Source organism: Rissa tridactyla, chromosome 5 (genome assembly GCF_028500815.1).
Source record: "Rissa tridactyla isolate bRisTri1 chromosome 5, bRisTri1.patW.cur.20221130, whole genome shotgun sequence".
Classification (NCBI taxonomy): Eukaryota; Metazoa; Chordata; class Aves; order Charadriiformes; family Laridae; genus Rissa; species Rissa tridactyla.
This window is the reverse complement of record NC_071470.1, coordinates 55,013,789-55,034,642: the sequence shown is the minus strand read 5'-3', so window position 1 is coordinate 55,034,642 and position 20,854 is coordinate 55,013,789.

Below are 20,854 nucleotides of genomic sequence, written 5' to 3'. Positions count from 1 at the left end.
TCTTGTTCTTTCTCCCCCTGTTTTGCAGCTCTCAGAAAGGATCCAGTCATCATAACATGCACCCTTTTTTTTTCTTTTCCCAAAAGCTGCATTTCTACTACAAGTCCTCTGGATCCGTGTATCCATATAATTAAATGGAAGTCTCATTTTTCACTTGCGAAACCGAAATAATGTTTCTGCTCATTAGGGTTGTCAAAGACATCTTAAGAATATAAAACCCAAAGGCTTTGGGTACAAAAAGAATATTAAAAAAATTTCCAAAGTTCGGAAATTCTCATGTTTTTAAGCCAACCTTTGTATGTTAGGCACCTTTTACTCATGTTTTGAATGTTCATATTTACTGGTACAGCACTCAGAAAAATTAATTATCAGAGGAGCAGCTCTATGAGTAAATGTTAAAAAAATGGAATGCAGAAACATATAGCTAGGGTTATATCAGCCCTGGGACTTGGAAAGGGTTTCCTCCCCCCTCTCCCCCCCAATTTCTGTTTGGCAATCTCCATCCTCCAAGAAAAACAGGTGTAGAAACAGAAGGCTTTCTATGCAGAAAAAATTGCTTTCTAATCTAATACAACTTTTTATCTTTGGTGAATTTAAAAGCTACCAAATATGTGGATCGGTACACGCTACAAAAGAAAATCCAGTAAATATATGCTCCAAGAACAGAGTGGAAAGTTTTCCTTTGAAAATAGAATGTATGAACAACTTTATCAAATATGTACAACTGAGAAATTGTTTTATTACTGTCTCATCACAGCCTATCTGCATGGCATAATGTGCATCTATAAATAACCTCACTTATACTGCTATTGCATATTGCCTATTTATGTTGAATTCTCCCTAGAATAGCCACACAGTTTTTCTGCTTCACTGTCCAAACCATGCATGATTTCATCTTTCAGTAACATTCACAGGAAACACACATTTTCAGCATAAAAGGCGCCTAAGGTACCTCTACCGTGCATGGAAGAAAAATCTAATTACAGACTTCAGGTCTATCATCACATGACATACAGCGAAACATTTTAATTTCAATTAAGATATATGAGAATGCAATTGGAAATAAGGTATGAATGCAAATTAAAGGTATATAAGAAATCTTAGGTAGGATGATCCAGTTTTTAGATGGGCACAACAGGTTCGTGGTATAGTTAGCAGAGGACTGTAACACGGTAGCTGATTAAGCTGCCAGTACTTCAGTGCAGTGCCGTGCATCCCAAAGAACTGTAAGGTACTTCACAAGCTACTAAGATTCAGAAAGCTAATGAAATATACTTGCCCTTGGCAAAACAGAAGGCGGTGAGTGGCCATGCAGCACAGGCACGACACATCTTATTCCAACGCTTACAACGTTGTGCACAATGTCAAAAGGCTTTCATTTTTATTTCCCTGGCATGGTTCTTTTTCCTCATAATTAACTCCACTGGCTATTTAAAAGTTTAGCTTTATTTACCCTGGCACAGAACCAGGTTCAGCACAGATTTGACTGAACAATTACTCCCTTAGTTTCCCATCTGGATTACAACAGTGTAAAACACCAGCCGAATACAGATCAATACTATACTCAAGTCCATTCTGATGCCCAGCCTGATGACACGATGTATCGATTGAGCAGAAAACACTGACAAAATAAAGGAATTCATTAGTTTAAGTCTTGAAATAAAATTTCCACTGTCTTTCCACTCTCAAACAATTCACTTGTGTGTCTTTTCTCTGGAATAGACTCAGATTCTCTAAAGTGTTTAGGTGCTAAAGTCATCATGAAAAATTACAATGGGGCTCTGGTCCCTGGAGCTCTTTGCTGAGCTCTTCTTATGCATAGCCAAGCACCTACACATAAAAATATTAGAAACCCAAATAAAACACTTCCAGTAGTTATATTTTGATTATGCTTAACTGAAAATGTACATTGGAAGTGCAGAACCAAAGTCCAGCTCTTGTCAGGTCAATGTTTGGTTTAGTAATAATTATTTTTTCAACAGAATGTTCACCTTGAGTTCTTAGAATGGTTTTAGGCAGTTCCAGTGTACTCTGGGATACTGTTGAGGCATGTAAATGCCATTAGTAATGCTCTTACACTTATGCAACATATTAAACTTAAATTCAAAAGAATTTACAAATAAATCATGTTTGTTTATTATGAAATTACTTGTTGACAAAGCATTGAATCATGTAATTTTTTTACCTACTTTTTTTCTCAGCTGATCATGGAATTCACATCCTTTGAGTTTGAAGTGGCACAGAAAATTGTCCCAAAGCATTTAACACTGTTTATAAGACATGGGAAAAGGAAAAAAATCAAAGATACCTGATACGACACTGTTATTCTGTGCTTGTTTTTTAATACTTGTGCGCCTTCCACGAAACAAGGAAAATAATTATTCACAATTTGGAGAGGGTGATGGCAAAAGCCACCCTCAGTATCTCTTAAGATTTGACCACATACTTACAGTTTTACTGTCATTACTTGTCTTTGGCTGTATTGGAGCAGGGCAGCTCCGTGACATACCCTGCAGTCCTGCCTCTGTCACCAAGCTCCTTTTGGTGCTTGCACCTGGGTTTCCTCTGCAGGTAGTCAGGGTGCGAAAGGCCGGGAAGAGGGTGTGAATCTGAACATCACATGGCATCAGTCCACTGTTGGTGGCTGTGGAATACCCTGGTTCCAAGTCTGTTTATACAAAGGCTGACATTTTTAGGACAAAGTAGCGTCAAATTAGGAAGAAGAGGGATGCAGAGATACTAAGAGTCGAGGACTGAATGAATTACCAAAAAAGCAATTAAGAAAGGATGACAATTATTATCTCCTATTACTGAGAGATTATAATAGCCTAAAGACAAAAATTAGAAGACCTCTTTCCTTGGTGTGATAGCAATTTTGCTGCACGGATCTTACTGACTCTAGTAGGAGTTAGGCAGCTCTGGAGTGTGGAGGTCTTTGAAGCAGTATTTTATAGTCTGTATTGAAATATGTATAGAAAAGCATACTACCGAAATCTTGCTCTTGTTATATAATTTTAGCAGTTTATATAATTTGGCACTCACCCTTCTCCCAAATGCAATGTGACTGACTGCTCTCTGATGCCTACAGACCGTCAGACAGACCAATGCACTCAGATGCTCTGCATGAAGAATTCCTTGGCCACAGATACTTCTGTAATTACTGCCCTGCTGTAAAATGAGATTGTACACACCTGTCTGACACGTGAACCTCACACAATCTTCTTTGACTTTTCTAGGCCCTAATGAAAAGAGAGACTCACACTGCTACAGTTCCCATCTCTAAAGGATTAATGAGGTTGTTTAGTAAGTGTTACGCAAGTTATGGTTGATCTGGAAAAGCAGCATAGAATTATCACCTTATTTTGCAAGGAGCAGGGTAGGGCAGGAGCCAGGCTTGCATTTACAAATATTGTCTTTATTCTGTTGGAAATTTTCTTTCAGTTGGAAATATATTGATGTGATAAGAAAGAAAAAAGAAACCTCTGATCTCATTAGCAGTTGTAGCGTGGTTGCCTTCATTATGAAAAGGAGGTGACTAAGAGAGGTATGACACAGGTCTCTAAAACGATAGATGGTTCAGAGAAAGCAGGTAGGCAGTGATGACTCACTATGTCTTACAGTACAAGGCCTCTTCTACACTCACACTGTCAAACAACTTCAAAACAAACAAAATGGGGTAGTTGTGCGGGCAATACAGAGTGAATCGGTGTGGCTTATTAATTCATGACATTGTGAAGACAAAGAACTAAGAGTGCCAAAGAAAGGACTAGACATTACTATGGGAGACACTTCAGTCAGTGGCTATTAAAAGTTTTTTTCAGCTGCAGTTTTCAGCTGGGGAAGTTCTTAAATGACGGGTTACGAAATTGGATCATTTCATAACTGTTCTTCTTGCATTTCTTCCCTAGATAAGTGCTAATGGCCACTGGCAAAGAGTGGATAGTGGAGCTGGAGGGATCTGCAGCCAAACGTGGCTGCTTTTTTGTTCCTTCTTCCTGAACTTTTTGGTTTTCCATAACATGATCAGACTAGATGATCTGAAAGGTCCCTTCCAGCCTAGGTGATTCTATGATTCTGTGATTCTATAAGCTGTTCTTAACACTGAGAAATTATTTCTTTTTGTGGCATTTTCTTGGCTTTTACCATCTCATGGGATTCTCATTTAGACCAGCACATGGGTTCTCATTTTACCCATGCACTGGCATTTGTGATGAGGTAGAGGCACTGTCCTGTCAAAGTCACTCTTACCTTTAGCAACTGTTGGATACTTGCAGTTCTACAGTAAGTCTTCTCATAGAGTGAAAGCTGCGTTTAGTAGTAGGAAACGATGACTTAGACTAAAAAAGCCCACCTAAAGTGGGCTTAAATACCAAACTTATGGCAGACATCGTGATTTTTAAGTTTGGGATACAAACTGGAGTCATTTCCTCATCACTTCTAATCAGTCCAGGAAGGACTTCAGGATTCCTTCCCGTGATGGTGAACCGCTAGTGATGGATACATTTTCTAATGCTATAACTATGTCACAAGAGTGGATGGAATTTTTTTCCGCACTTCTAAGGACAGCTCCATTTGCAGTAAAGGACCCTTTCAAAAGGAACTGAATCACTTGGTAGTTAATAGTAACTTGGCAGTAGGTAGTAGTTTTCAGAATGAGCAATGGCAGAAAAACTGAAAGGTACAGAAAATTGAATGTTGACTGACCGTTACTGTGGGTTGACCCTGGCTGGATGCCAGGTGCCCACCAAAGCTGCTCTATCACTCCCCCTCCTCAGCTGGACAGGGGAGAGAAAAAACATAAGGAAAAGCTCATGGGTCGAGAGAAGGACATGGAGATCACTCACCAATTACCATCATGGGCAAAACACAAAACAGACTCGACTTGGGGAAATTAGTTTAATTGATTGCCAATCAAATCAGAATAGGGTAATGAGAAATAAAAGCTAAATCTCAAAACACCTTCCCCTCACCCCTCCCATCTTCCTGGGCCTAACTGTACTCTTGATTTTCTCTACCTCCTCCCCCTGAGTGGTGCAGCGGGACAGGGAATGGGGGTTGTGGTCAGTTCATCACACGTTGTCTCTGCTGCTCCTTCCTCCTCAGGGAGATGACTACTCACACTCTTCCCCTGCTCCAATGTGGGGTCCCTCCCACGGGAGAGTCCTCTGCAAAATTCTCCAATGTGAGTCCTTCCCGTGGGCTGCAGTTCTTCACAAATTGCTCCAGGGTAGGTCCTTTCCACAGAGTGCAGTCCTTCAGGAACAGGCTGCTCCAGTGTGGGTCCCCCGTGGGGTCCCAAGTCCTGCCAGCAAACCCGCTCCAGCGTGGGCTCCTCTCTTCACTGGTCCGCAGGTACTGGCAAGAGCCTGCTCCAGTGCAGGCTTTTCACAGCACAGCCTCCTTCGGGCATCCACCTGCTCCAGCATGAGGTCCTGCACGGGCTGCAGGTGGATATCTGCTCCACCGTTAACATCCATGGGCTGCAGGGGCACAGCCTGCCTCACCATGATTTTCACCACAGGCTGCAGGGGAATCTCTGCTCTGGTGCCTGGAGCACCTCAACCCCCTCCTTCTTTATTAACTTTGATATTTGTAGAGTTGTTTCTCTCACATAGTCTCACTCCTCTCTCCGGCTGCAAATACTGTTGTACAGGGTTTTTTTCCCCCTTCTTAAATATGTTACCACAGAGGTGCAACCACCATCACTGATGGTCTCGGCCTTGGCCAGTGGTGGGTCCGTCCTGGAGCTCACTGGCATTGGCTCTATTGGACATGGGAGAAGCTTCTAGCAGCTTCTCACAGAAGCCAGCCCTGTAGTCCCCCTGCTACCAAAACCTTGTCATGCAAACCCAATACAACCATGAAAATGCATGGTAGAAGCTAAATATCGGGTGCAGGCTGGACAGAAGATATGTTAAGTACTTACTTCCTGGAAGGTCGATGCTTAGTAAGTACGCGTGCTTAAATATGGAAGTTAATTCCTCAGCATTATACACTTTAATGTGTGACTGACCTTCCCCACAGCTCCAAAATCAGCTCTGGTTACCTTTGTTAGGTACACGTTCCCCTGGCTTCAGGGTTTAACATAAACCCAGCAAATGATAAATCTGTGTAGTTACATCAATTTTGCCTGGCCAGTAAGCTATAAATGGATACAAGTGCCTATAACTCATTTGCTGCCCAATTTATACGCCCTGTATACAAAGTCTTTCACTGCGTTTCTGTCACCACTGTATTTCTCCAAGCTTATGCTCATATTTCACTGATTTGAACAACGTGCCAATAGAACAGAGCAGAGTGGAATTCTATTTGATATTGTGCCTGAGAGTCTGAAGACACATTATATTAGAAAGCCATGGAAGAAAATCAATGCCATGATCGGTAACTATACACTATAGATTAATTAAGGCCAGAGGCAAGGGATTAAGCCCAGCACAATCCTTTATGCAGTTTGATTGCAAACACAGTTGTAAGCAAACTTCTATAGAAGTGCTCAAAGTTGAAGGTCATGTTGTATGGCATTGGCAAGGCTTTTTTCCCCCAGAATTTCAGAGAGGACTCAAATTTCTCTCAGTCTCTCTATGTAACGAGGTAGCGGTGAGGCTGTGGCCACGTGAATTAAACCTTCAGTGCTCCCTGTGCTGTGGAATGGCATGTCATTTGTTTGGTCATTTTCTCCAGATTGGCAATTACATTTTAGTTCGCCCCCCCCCAATTTATATCGTGATAAATCATTGTTATCAATCCACAGATTCCTTATGAGGGAACCTTTGCCTGCTAGAATAAGTTATATGTTATTACTTGTCTGTGTGACTTCCTATGATAATTAGAAGAATAGTGCTAATTAAGTAGTACCGACAGTGGCAGAGGGATTGATTTGGTTCTGTGTTGGACTGCAATCAACATAATCTCTCTTTCTGCACTCTACATGGAATGTCCTACTCTCATCCTGTTGCTCAAATGCGGCAAAACTACTTGCAGCATTGTAGCCCAACGATCGGTAATATTTTTAGTTAATGTAGCAAACTTTTGGGGTTAGAAGCTTTTTTTTTTTAAATTAAAAACAAAAAGAGTTGAAGACTTTTCCCAACTTCAGTCCCCTTGAAGGAATGCTCAGTTGGCAGAGCAGCCAGAGTCACTACAGTAAGGAAAAACACATGTGGTGAGAACATGAAAATTCTGATAAAGCAAGTAAAATTCCAGCTGCAAACACATGGTAAACCCTTCGTTGCTGACTTGATCATCTACATTTCATGGAAAACACCAACTGCTACAAATCTAGTTAATGATTGTTATGGCAAATTAAAGTGTGTAAAGTCATCTATTGTTGTAATCCCAACATGATTAGGGGTAACTCCTCTCTGGTGCTCTGTATATGCAACATACTCAATGTCTCACTGAAAATGCTGCATCTCAAAGCAAATGCAGTTCCTTAACGGTTGAAATGCATCTTTCCAGAACTGTGTCCTCTGTTGAAGGTTTTTCATAATTGTGCAACCAAAATCTCTGATTTGAAGAATTTACTTTATCAGCACATCCCCGTGTGCTGCACAACTTTGGTGCATTGCTCATCCCCCATATAAAATACAAGCACTTCTATCTTTACACATCCCACACCTACTGTAGCTCCAAAATATCTCCCAATTTACAGAGCTGTTGTAACGATTACTCTTTGTACAGTGTTTTCCAGGTCAAACTGTTCTTTTTAAATAATTAATTAGCTCTGTTTTTGTTAAATGGTTATTTATTACCTAGTCTCCGTTTCCTCTGATTTTTTTCACCATTTGTAATGCTTACCCAGGTAGTCCCACTGAACAGCTATGGTTTGTTGGGGAATCACTCACCTGTGCTGTGCTTTTTTGTTCGTTATCATAGCTAGTCACCTAAATCTCATGGGATTATTTTTATTTTCTGATTAGGCAGTTGACATTTTTTTGCAAGGGTTTCATAAATGAGCTCTGCTGTGAAAGATGGGGATATAATTATGCTACTGTAACTATGGGGAGGCTAATAGTCACAAGCATTTAATTAGCATCCAGAAGTAGCTTGAATGCTTCAAAATAAGTAATTATTGCATGGCTTACTCCAAACAAAATACATTCTTTTGTTAGAAATGCATTAGCAAATTGAGGATTAGACTTGTGCTTTTAGGGGGAGGTTAGGGTTGTCAGTCAGACCTGGGACAGACACTGGTATCACAACGTTACTGTGTTGCCCAGTGATGTCTGAGGACAACACAGAGAGTACAGAACGAATGGTACCTGCAGCACAGAAGGTGCCAGAAACCACTCTCAGTGTAACTGAGTGCATAAAACCAGAAATTCTTGAATATACGGGGAAGGAGCAGCATAAATAAAATGTTATTTCCTATGAGAGAAAATAGAATACATCAAACAGACTTTGAGTGAGAAAAAGACAATGATACTGTGGAATCTCCCAGGAAAAGAAAGGGAATTTAGCTTCCCAAGATTGTTCCCGTATATGGCGTTAAACTTTTATTACAGTATGTTGTTTTACCCAGCTCTCTTCACAAGTGAAGCAGCTCTCTAGCTTCTTAGGATCCAGTCTGACTGATCTAGAAATACCTGTCTCTCGCGCTCTGTCTTTTTTAATTACACAACGAGCTTGACAGTAGTCATCTTCGTTTACGATAGCTCACTGGAGATCAAGCACCATTAACATCCCTCTGTGGTTTGATTCCTGGAGCTTGCATCTGTCCGTTTGGTTACATAAATTTTGCTGTCACTTTTGCAATTTTGTTGGGCTGTGGCTCCAGGAGCCTCTCCACCTCTCTGCCCCTTTGCCTTTCCAGTCTCCAGCCACTAAGGAGCCTCTGGACTTCAGAATTAACTTTGCCGTCTCCCATTAAACACAATTATTGTACCAGTCTTGTAATGTTTTTAGTGAGTCTGTTTGCAGCTGATGTAGAAGGATCTCTTCAGATACTTGCTGGTTATGTCCTGGTAGCTTTTTTCAGTTTGTTAAGGTCTATATTGTAAAGTCGTAATGTTGGGCCATGGAGATGGTGCAGGGCAGCTCCGGGCTGCGTCAGGATGGTGGGCTGCAGAGCCTGTGCCCAGCTGGGGTGGTGTGGCCTTTGCGGCCAGGGAGCACAGCTTTCTCCTGCGTCTGTCCCCAGCCATAGTAACCAGTGCATATGTGCACCTGGGGATCTCTGCGTAAGGCTTAAAGAGCACGTGCTGCTCCTAATGGGGTGAAGGGCCCTTTTATGCTATGGAAAACGCACATTTTGCAACATTAGGGACTTTTCAGAAGTGTGAGAATGAGACAAAATTTGCATGTTCATCCACATAAATGTGCATGCATTTTCTACTTGCATGTACAATAATGGATACAGAAAAATTAAAGCTATTTAATGGCTTCTTTTGGAAGGTACCATCTGCTTCAATGTAATATTTAACATTCAGGACTCTATTTATAGACAGGAAGAGGTGTAGACTTCAAAGCTGGATTTGCTCATCCCAGCACTATGGCCACCTCACAAGCTATATATATATTTAACATGATACAGATCTACAGACCAAGCCGTGTATGTTTAAGTGAAGGAACAGAATGTGAAAGTGAAGGCTCATACACCCTCCTCCCCAAGCTTAAACTAGAAGCAATCAGTGGGCGATAATTCTTCTTATCATTCTACTTTCATTAAATAATCACCAGCATGTGAAAATATATTAGAGAAATAGAAATTGCATAACTGCTTTGCTATGATACAGATGTATTTATAAATAGATACTGCCAAAGAATACCTGTTATATCGATCTGACAGCCTCGCTTTAGTCTTGCCACTAAAAGTTGTTCTTTACTGGTCAAAAGATAAAATTGGTTGACTGTGAAGTGCTCATATGGTATTTGGATTTGATCCAGTTTCTGCCTGAACCAAGTAGCCAAACCCAGGCATATGAAAGAGTGAAGGCACAGCCCAGAGAGGTTTGTGGCTATCTGTTTGAGCTAACCCATGAAGCAAAGCAAGCCAGGGTTTGTCTGTTTTCTACATGAAGGCAAGAGAGGAAACAACTTAAGGCCGATACTTATCAGTTGAGTAGGTTTGGGTTTGTATTATGTCTTTGTATTCAAATGATAAATTGTTCTGCAAAGCAAGGACCTTTAAAGGACACAGTTGTGGTGTTTGCTTCCCTTCTTTGGGAAACAGCCTGCCAGGTTACAAAGTGTTTTACAGTTAAAGGCAGGTTAACGTATCTGCTGAAACAGTTAGCAAATTCTTTAATTTTTGTAGTAATAATGATGATTTCTCAGAATCTACTTTTGTTTTTTTTCTATGCTAGCTTTGAATTGGGAAAGGTTGCTATGAATTCGTGTTTCAAGTACGATCCAAAGAAAAATGAGTAACTTGTAAGATAGGTTTACAAATAAAAAGTTGAAACGTTCATAACCATGCTCTCATGGTTGCCAGGAGTATCATCTGCCAGCAGTATTGATTTCAACTGTCTTTAGTCAGACAGAACTCCTGGATCCATTTGAAAAGCTTAAGCTGTCTTTATTACAAGTTCAAATGGGTTGCAGATGTGAAAAAAACCCACACCACCTTCTTGATACACCCACAAATAAACATGAGATGAAATCCAAGTGCAAAAAAATGCAGTACTTTTTGTGATAGAGAATACGAAAGCACAACTACCCGAATTGTAAATGGATTTATTTTCAGAACTTATGTTTGACATTCTGGGCTGACAATGAAAAGTCATTTTGACATTTCACATTGAAAAGCTACGTTCACTTCCTGCCGTGGTTGGTTTACACTGCCATCGACGTGTACTGCATTTTCCCTCAGGAGGCAAGGTACAGTGTAGACTTTCTGCTCCAAACCTCCCTCTCATTAGACCCATGACTTTGGGCCTTTATGTGGATTTGGGACAGGAAATGACATAGAACTTCTTTGTTAAGATACTATATTTTGATGGGTGTTTCATCCAAAAACATTACATGGACATTTAATCAAAAGTTTAAAGAAGAGGCGGCTATAAACTTACTCATGCGTGTGCTTGCTTTGAATGTCATTGGATTGCAAACCAGAGAAGAACCGGTCTGTGTTCCTGGGAGTTTGAGTGTTAAGTAATGCAGAATTTAATCATTAAAATGAGGTAGCCTCTCCACGCTGCGTATACTCTGTCCTGACTAAAACATGATATTTGACCGGGAACACTTCCAGCTGTAAAAGTGATTTCCTTCAGCATGTAAATAAGGTGTGTGTCTTAAAGACAACTGTGACATGATTAAAACTGTAAGGTCATTGCTACCTGCAAAGAAAATTGCCACCCAGCTTGAAACACCCATAGCCTGAAACACTTCAGACTTCTTTCCATAAATTTGACAGCACAAGTTATTTATTTTTCTCCTATTTTGTATGCCAGAATTGTGCATGTGCATATGTTTATAGGTACATACTTACCTGTTTATGAAGAATAAAAGTTATGTATTGCCACTAAGATGTACATAAATAAAGATGAGATCCTTGCTCAGTGACCCGTAGGTTTTATCCTGTGAGGTTTTGAGTGCACAGAAGAGATGATGAGTGTCTCAAAGTCCCTCCCATTGAATCAGTGGGAGGGGATTTTTTTTCCTGTCTTGGAATTTGCTCAGGATGTTGCAGATCCCAATAGGAAAGACATTAAGATCCATTCAATTCCACAGTATTAAGTCAGTAGATACATTGGCTGAGGAATAAACCTTTGTACAGGTTGTTTTTTATTTGTCTGGTGATAGACATTAGTGAGACAAGGTGGGTGGTTGACTGGATTGTTACAAATAATTTCTGAAGGAGCAAACAACACACAAAAAAAAAGCAACAAAGAAAATGTTGATTGCATTCAGATAAGATATTTGTATTGCCTTTGCCCTGTCATTGCTAGAACCAGTGGAGAGGCAGAATGTTTAGACTTGAAACACTTATACTAGAGAGAAAACAAGTGCATGGATGTATAATTAAAAAAAAAAAAAGTCTTCAGAAGGCAGATAAAAACCCTTCAATTCACCTGGCGAAGGGGTAGCAGGATTCATTGTAACTGAACAATTGTAAATAGAGAACTGATGGAAAGACTGCTATTTCCATGTAAATATTTAGATTGTTATTATTGGATTCAGTAGTGGAAGCTATATTTGGGGTCTGCCTCTTTATCCGGTTACAGAAGAGAATCTTTTAAAGTACTACAAAACAAATATATCCAGAATTATAATATTAAATGCACAGAAAGTACACAATAAACTCTCAAGTTTCAGAGAACCAATGAATTTCAAATAATTAAATTTTGGGAGGAAATTTTTTTCTGGAGATGTACCTCAGGAATTGTCCACTGTGTACTTTCTTGCCTGTATTAGTAGCAAAGACGGACAACAGTGTGTCTTGATTTCTCATGGCCCAATGTTTTGAAATAGATGTGTGCTTTAATGTTTGTAAGTACTTGGGAATCTAAGACTCCAGTGAGATTTTCTAAACTGCTGGAACATCCAATTAATACCAAAATCAACAAAAATAAAAGGGCTGTTTTCTGCAGTTCTTAATGTTACGCCTCTGGGAATACCTAAAACCAGATTAAAAACTGATGTAAATTACCAAAATACCATAAATTGGCCATGGTTCCTGCTAGAGCTTACAAATTACTATTGCTTGGTCATGGTCCTATTGTATCTAGCTTTAAGCCTAAGGTATCCACATCCATACAAATATCATGCATCATTTTACTTGATTCATCCTGTTTCAAATGCTGCATGAAATCCCTTCCCCTTTCTGAAGTTCAGGGAAAACCTCTGATACCAGTAGACAAAGAATTTGCCCAGTTCATTAGTGCAGGATTGCTACTGAACGTGTAAGTTCTATTTAAAAAAAACTAACTAACAACTTTACCATGGAGAGCACATCATTCATCTCACCTGCAAACTGAAACCAGGGACTGTCAGCTCAGTTTCATGGGCAGAAAGGTCAGTTCCCTGAGGGCAGAAGGAAGAAATTGGTACCCAGATAAAATTCAGGGCTTAAGGGACTGTATCGCTGTGGTCTTCTCCAGTGCTACTGCCAGAGTGAGCCCCCTGTCTTAGACATGTACATGCAGACATTAAGTATCGCACGTAGGTAGACATACATGCAAAAGATTTTGTATAATTTGTTTGTATACCCAGCCTTTTCTCTTTTAATTGATACTTGATCATGAGGCAGATATTACAAGAGTTGTATGGTTGTAAATAATGATCAACTCATCTCGGTTCCACCATGATCACACTTCTAGGGGCTATGTACAGAAAGCATGTATAATTTCCTTTATCCTTCATTATTTCCTTCCATAATCACTTTTCCTTGCATCCATAGCTATCCTTTTTTCAAGCTTTGGCAGCTGTGTGGCTGGTACTAATTTAAAATGAGGACTAAGAAGGAATCCCATGTACAAAGAGATGTTGAGTAGATATTTAAATCCGAAACACAGGCAGAACGACGGATAATTCTGGCCATTTATAATGTCTTATTTGAAAATGAAACCACTCGCTAATTCAGTTTGGCATAATAGGCCCAATCTTACCTTCCTTATTTATCCCACAGATGTGAAATGTGAAATTTGAGTAGCAATGAATGGAGAAAGGATCAAGTTCTAGGTGAGATATTGTGCAGTGTTTCAGTCCATCTTTACCCAAAAGAGATGGTTGTGGGCCTTCTGTGGAATAACACAGATTCATGAACATTCTGTACTTAGATTTATAAACTTATTCATATGTTTATAAACCATATTAATCAATGAGCATATTTATGGACCGTAAAATTGATAAAAATGTTTTCTGGGGACAATATGATTTCCTCCATCTTGTAATATGTTCAGCTGTCGCTCATGGTTTGTTTAATCAGTTGACAGTCACTAGCCTGGGAGTGGACTGTAGCAGATGCACATTTAGTTTAGTTTTATAGCTGCATGCTCTTTGATATACAATTGGTGAAACTCCATAAACTCCTGATTGCTAAAGTTATAATACCATCTGATCCTGACAATTATTTTTGCAAACACTGGCCCTCAAAACCAGTCAGCCTCCTCTGTCCTATCCTTTCTGGCTGCCAAGTCCCTGTTCTTTACAAAATGTTGACAAAACACTGGTGCTACTGAGTGTCTATTTAATTTTTGACTGATTTTCCTGCTGCACGAGATCACTAGCAACTGCTAGAACACACTCTTGCTTTCCCAAACTTTGTGTTTATTTCCCTGAAGATCTTGCCATCTGCTGTGCTCAGCTGCCCAAATAAGTAAAATTTTCCATGTCTTATATTTTTTTTCCTGAAAACATTATCTGCTCCATCAATCTTTCCAGTTTTCATCAGGTTCTTTACGATCAGTTCATCTCTAAATAACGTGTATCATAACAGGCCGTGTTACCACAAACAGGAGTATTGATTTTGGCAGTAGGACAGAGATTACCGAAGCAACATTCAGTAAGGAGCATTCCAGATACTATCTAGAGGTCAGCCAACAGATCTGTGGACAACAGATTCATATATGATGCTCTTCATGCAGTGTGTATTTTGTTGGCCTTACTTAGCATTTACACCTCATTTGTTCCAACTTGCTCGCTGTTGCCAACCCCAAGTGTTCAAAATCATGAAATTGGCTTGAAAGCGACAATGCTTTAAGCAATAGTACATTTAGAAGTTCTTAACCCAGGGTGCTTGCACTTTCAAGCATTTTGCTGTAGCTAACAGGAAATGTGCTTTCTTATTCACACAAAATGTTATGACCCCCTCTGAGCTGAGATAACATCAGATATCTCACTTTTGAGAACTCCTTCATGCTGGCTGAGTGGCTGAGTTACTCTTGATTTATACCAGCATAAGTAAATGAAAATCCTGGGTAAATAACTTATAAAATGACTGCATGCAATGAAATTAATGTATTTTTTTCATTTCTTAGAACTTATATGATCTCTGCCCCTCCCTACTGGCTCCATATTAGTTCTCTTAAGAATCAAGTAAACAAAAGCTCTTGGAGATGGAAGGGCATGCTGTGCAATTAAATAGAGAACTGAGGCAGTGAATACATCCATGCTGCCAGACTGGTTAGTTCTCATGTTAATCTGTTTATGCCTGTCGTCTGTACCGCTCTACGATATCACAAGATCAGTCTGAGCATACCTTGGGTCATCCTGAGCCTCGCTAGCAGTCATTGCATTATCAAATGGGAATTGGGCTCGATTGCATGAAAGTACTCTCTTCCTTTGCCTTGAAACGTGTTCACAAATAGAAATGTGGCAAGGCAGAAAAAAAAAAAAGATCCCAAAAGCTTGAATACTTTACAGTCAGCTGTTTGAAAACTAGAACTGGGACACAGAGCAGAGATTTCTTGTGAATTTTAACTTCAAGTCTGTTTTGTCTATAGCTTCACCAAGCAAGCTCTTCACATTCTTATACCCAGGTCCTCATTTATTTTTCTCTCTTAGGTGATTTCTAGTGGGATGAGAGTGGGAGGCTGAGGGAAGGAGCAGAATGAAGAATAAATGAGCGTTGCTCGCATGAGGATCCTGGGGACTCCCATAAAATCTAAAAAAGAAACAGTGGAGGAGGATGTGGCTGGCTGCTGAAATGCTCTGTGGGCTGCATCCTGCCTGTGGCTAGGCCAGAACTCGCACACCCTTCTGTTTGCCTTTTTGTGTGTGCGCTAGGTCTTTAGACGATGCTTGCTGCAACAGCGTATGTATCTAATATAAAATGAGACCACGCATTGTCACTACATCCTTACTGTTGGTACGCACATACTGTGCACGCTTGGATTGTTAATTATCTGCTTTATACAGATAGGGAGCTAATGTGAACTAGCGCGATGTTACAAGGATGAACTTTTACTGCAGGAACCATGTCAGGGTTTCTTCTCCAACACAGTCTGAATATTTGTCCCATGGTGCCGTGTTTTTCCCCAGCTCTGTAAAACTTATCTGAAATGTCTTTATATCACTTCGTGTAGTTCAGCAGAGTGTAAAATAACCTCTTGGCATTTGCTTTAGTTCTGTCATATTCTGTTTACAAATTCAAAAGGACCTAACATAAATAGCTGTCAACACTTACATATTACTGTGATTCACTGACTTCACCACAAGAATTTCGGTACAGCAGCAGAAAGAGCATCAGTATAAAAATCTTATCTTGCAAGCCATTGCAGTTGTTCATCTCTCTTTCAGTGAGTGCGCACAGTGAATCTAATTGTGCTACTTGAGATGTAATTACAGTTGCCAGATCAGGACATCAGAACGGTACCGCAGCATTAGCGTGTGGGCCTGAACCACCTAGAGTGAAGGGCTTTCTTTTTCATAGGTACTGCTTTGATCATCTAGATTTAAAAACTCACGTAAACAGGGGGAAGCGGGAGAAAAAAGAGAGGGAAAAAAAAGAAGAAATCAGTAAAATCAAAGCATGTACGTATCTTCTCTTGTAACTGTTGTTTATTCATATGTGAAAATTTCCTGAAATTCTGTTGAATTTTTTGGGGGAGATGAATTCTCACAGAATCCTACTATGCAATTTTCAGGTCTGAAGAGTTCAGCTTGAAGGAAAGACTATTTGGGGTCTGGTTTTTTTATAGCTATTTAATACCTAGCCACAGACTAGGAAAAACTTGCAGCACCGATAGCTAGCTGCCTACCTGTGGTCCTGTGGCCTATGGAATCTCAAACCTTTCGCATGAAAAGCCATCAGCACGCAGCAGACATTGCAGACGGGGATTTAAATCGTGTCTGCTGGGCCATGGGAGAGGAGAAGCAGAGAGACTTGTTGATCCGCTCTTACATAACTGCACGGTGGACAAATACATGCCTGGCATATACAACATTTTGAAAAAGCACTAAGCTCCAGGCTTTTCGTCTCAATTCTTGAAATCAAAAGTGCAGAAACACTGGAGGAGAGTTTGTGTTGCAAAATGACAAACAACTCACTCATTTGTGGCTACAGGAGGCCTATGCAGCTGGTTCAATTTGGTCGTACCATCTGGAAATGCAGATCCTGGGGACCTCCGTTTGACATCTCACCTCACTTCTCTAAGACCACCACGTTAGCTTGCTTCAGTGCTGGCTCAGGGGGGCTCTGAATTGCACAATGACTATTCTGGGCAGTAAAAATATCCTAGGAGACATATTTAGCTCTTGTGGAAGCTTGTGGAGCTTCACTGAAATAAATGGACTAATTGAGGAGTAAGGTAAAACCACCGGCTTTAGTGGTTTCCATGCACAGGCTGAATGGACTGAGTGTTGTCTTCCTTCTCCCCCCTTTTTTTTTTTTATAAAATTGTAAACAAAGTGCATTTTAGGGCACAGTTCTGGCTGATATATTCCACGTAGCTAGTCTGATTGATGCAATTCATCTGGCAATCAAATGGATAACTGGATAAAGTTGAGCAAAGTAGTGATGGACGGTGACCAATAACTTGTGTTACTAGAAAGATGTCCCATTGTGCCAGTGCCATGAAGCAGTCAGGTAAGAGACGTTATCACTGAGCTTCTAAGAAAAACAGTTCTGTGTTTTCACACATGGCATATTTTACTTGCCTATAGGTACTCAGTGTGGAGTATTTAGGAAAAAGACTTGCATCGTCAGCAGGCTGGATTGATAAATTTGCTCGCATAAAATGCCATAAAGAACTGTCTGAGTTAATTGGAGGTGGCAGGATGACACAGGGCATCCAGCATTCAAATATGTGATTCCTAGGAATGAGAAGCTGCCATGGATTCTAGCTCTTTGGGTAGAAGCCAAATTTTTACGCAAACCAAGAAAGCATGAGCTGTGGAAACTGCTTCCCTGCTTCCTTGCTGCCTGGTCTGCGTGACCAGTGCTCCAAGGGAAAGCTCCATGACTGGGGGCTGAAATTTCTTTCTGGCAACAGCTGGTGAGAGTGGAGTGGAGTTTTTCTCTTTACTCTCTCCAACAAGGATTTGGCTTTGCAGGAGGGTAAGGCTGTCTGACAGAACTGTAATTATGCTCAGGTTTACTGTGGCTTATAGGAATTAAATGATGAAGACATATAGTTGTATCAGAAGAAATCGAGACTGTGGTGCCTTGGGAGTCTCAGCAGCTTGGGCTTGGTCAATGCAGGGTTAAGCGGTGTGACTTTGGAGAGCTGCTACCCTTTAGTTCTCTAGCTGTAGCCGGTCACTATGCTATTTTTACTGGAATACGGTTCTTCATTTTCAGGCTAATAAAAAGAAGTGATTAAAAAAAATAAATACATGAACAAAAATGTGCAAACACAGGGTTCACATTTTATGGGAATTTTGCTTTCATTACAGTTGAAGCCACACTCTCTTCCACTTGTACACATTCTGTTGTATCCGTTCTATATTCCAGGATGACTTGTGAACCCACAGAAAGCTAATTTTAAGTTCAAGTGCTTGATGTTCTCAGCAGAAGTGAATTCATAAATAGTATGCATTACCAGTATTTGTGCAAATAGTGTTTTACACTTGACCATGTTTCTGAGTCTATTTCCTAGCCACTAAAGCCCTCAGGACCATCTAGTCTAACTTTCTGCATAACAAGGCCAATGGTTTCTACACTGAGTTTAGTATCTTGCAATTGAAGCAGACATTATATTTTTATAGACATCCAGACTTGATTTAAAAGCTCCGAGTGTCACAGTGTATTCCAGGGCAATGGTTAATTACCCACACCGTTAAAAATGTGTGTCTTGTCTCCAGTTTGAATTTTGCTGAGTTCAGTTTCCAGGCTCTGCATCTTTGAATGTGAAATGTGAAACTCTCTCGTTGTTGATTACTTACATAGCTTATCCGCACGAGGACAGGAAACGATTCTCTGCAGTTGGTGAGTAGGGTGGACAGAAGGGCGTTAGCGTTCCTGCCCTTCTCTACAAGCAATTATAAAAGATGCCAAGCAGTGGCTTTTAAAGCCTTAAAAGGATAAGCCCTAGCAGGAAATAGCAGGAGCAATAGGAGAGGCCTTGAATTAAAATAAATATATACTTTCAGTCTAACAAAAAGTAACTGAAAGGCTAGAAAGCATCTGTTTACTGCTAAATACCAAGAACTTATAAACCTCTCTTCTTCCTCCCTCATTTGGAAATTCAGTACACTCTTAGGAGAAAGTCAATGTAATTTTTTTAGCATTAATTCATAGGAGTTTTCCTATACGGTCTTCATAAAATATGAACGTTATATATGAATGACAGGCACAATCAGCAGAACTTCAGAGTAAAAGGCTGGTGTCTGTCCCTAGTGGGTCAGCAGCTTCTTTTTTGTCAATTTTGTGCTAATAATTATTTCATTTGCCTTCCCGATTAACTTTATCCAACATCTCTGCAGTGTCTCCCCACCAATCTTTTAATTAATGCCAAGGCTTAGCAGTTTCTGGAGTGATACTGTACAGCTTGTCTGGGAAATCTCAATGCAGATGGAAGCTGGCTGCTGTGTGTGTTACTGTTGGCAGTGACTATATATTTAGAGCAGTATTAGAAAGGTCATTTTTTTTGATGGGAAAACAATAGATTTGCTAAGCTCACCTCTGCTTGTGAGTGACATAGATTTTATTTGGGTAGATACTTAAAAGACGGTGGCAAGAGAAAGCTTGAAGTCATTCAAAGCACACGCTCTGATGGGGAGAAATTGGAGACTACTTGCAATAATGGAGTTTAAGAATCTCCAGAATACTTTGGAAAGTGTTTCTGGACACTATGAGAGTATATTCTGGGAACGCTGTGAAATGGCTCCTTCCTGGGAAAGAATCACTGGAAAATGTCACAGCGGGGACTTATCCGTCCCTCGCCATCACTGCCAGCCATGGGCTACAACAGAGCTAAGAAGATGAGGGGAAAGAGAAAAGTGGACAGGGGTGGGGGGATGGAGAGAGAGAGAGAGAGAAGGGCCGGTAGCTCTAATTGCGTATTATAAAGGTTCTTCTAGGAGAAAGGGAAGGGAATGTGTATGGTACTGCAAGGTGCAATCTACATCATGAAGAGGAAACATGCTGCTACAAAACTTTTCTGAAATGTTGTTCCAGGTACTTCTGAAATGGGGGGGGTGGGGGTGGGAGGGATAAAAAATCCAGAATAAAAAGAGAGAAAAGAAGAAAGGAAAACACAGGATTTTGAGGACACAGAAAAGGAAGGAGGTGAACCAATCATTCCCCACTGCATATTCTCCATCTGAGACCATGAATATGCAAGTGAATATCTAAGCAAACATTATCACTGACACAGATTCCCTTCCACAGCATATTTGTGTTGCCATGCGTATGAATAATTGCATTAGTAAGGCAGAAGGTCTGGTTCCCATATTTTACATGCATCTATATTTTATCTGTGGCCATGCTTTGCACTCTAATTATATGGTGCTGGAAACATCCATTTGTCTTGTTTCTTTTCTGTATGAACAAGACCTTTTTTCCAGCTGACACAACGCCTGAAAGTAATTGGAGCAAGAATACAAGGTGTCAGCTCAAGCTAAGTCTGAGTAAGACGGAGGCAAAAGGAAGGCATTTTAGTGAAGTGACGGAGGTCAGATCATCTGCCATCTGGTATGATTTGGGTGTATCGGTGGTCCACGTTTAATTGTATATCTGCATAGCAGCAATCACTTTCTTCTGTCTTACCTCCTGCCCCTTTCCCTTTGATGTAGGCTTCATTAGTAAAATAAATGGATACATAGATGGGATGACATGACTACATCCTCTAGCACCCTGTTTACCAGCTGGGGGGAACATGACCAAGGCCATGGTGCTAGCACTCTCTGTGACTCTCGTGTTCGGCACCAGTCACAGCGTCAGGGCAGTCTTCAGGGACTGATGCATTGCAATGGCATCCAGATCCTCCACTGGTACAGTTGTGATCAGCCCTCTGCCAGCTGATGTATTTAA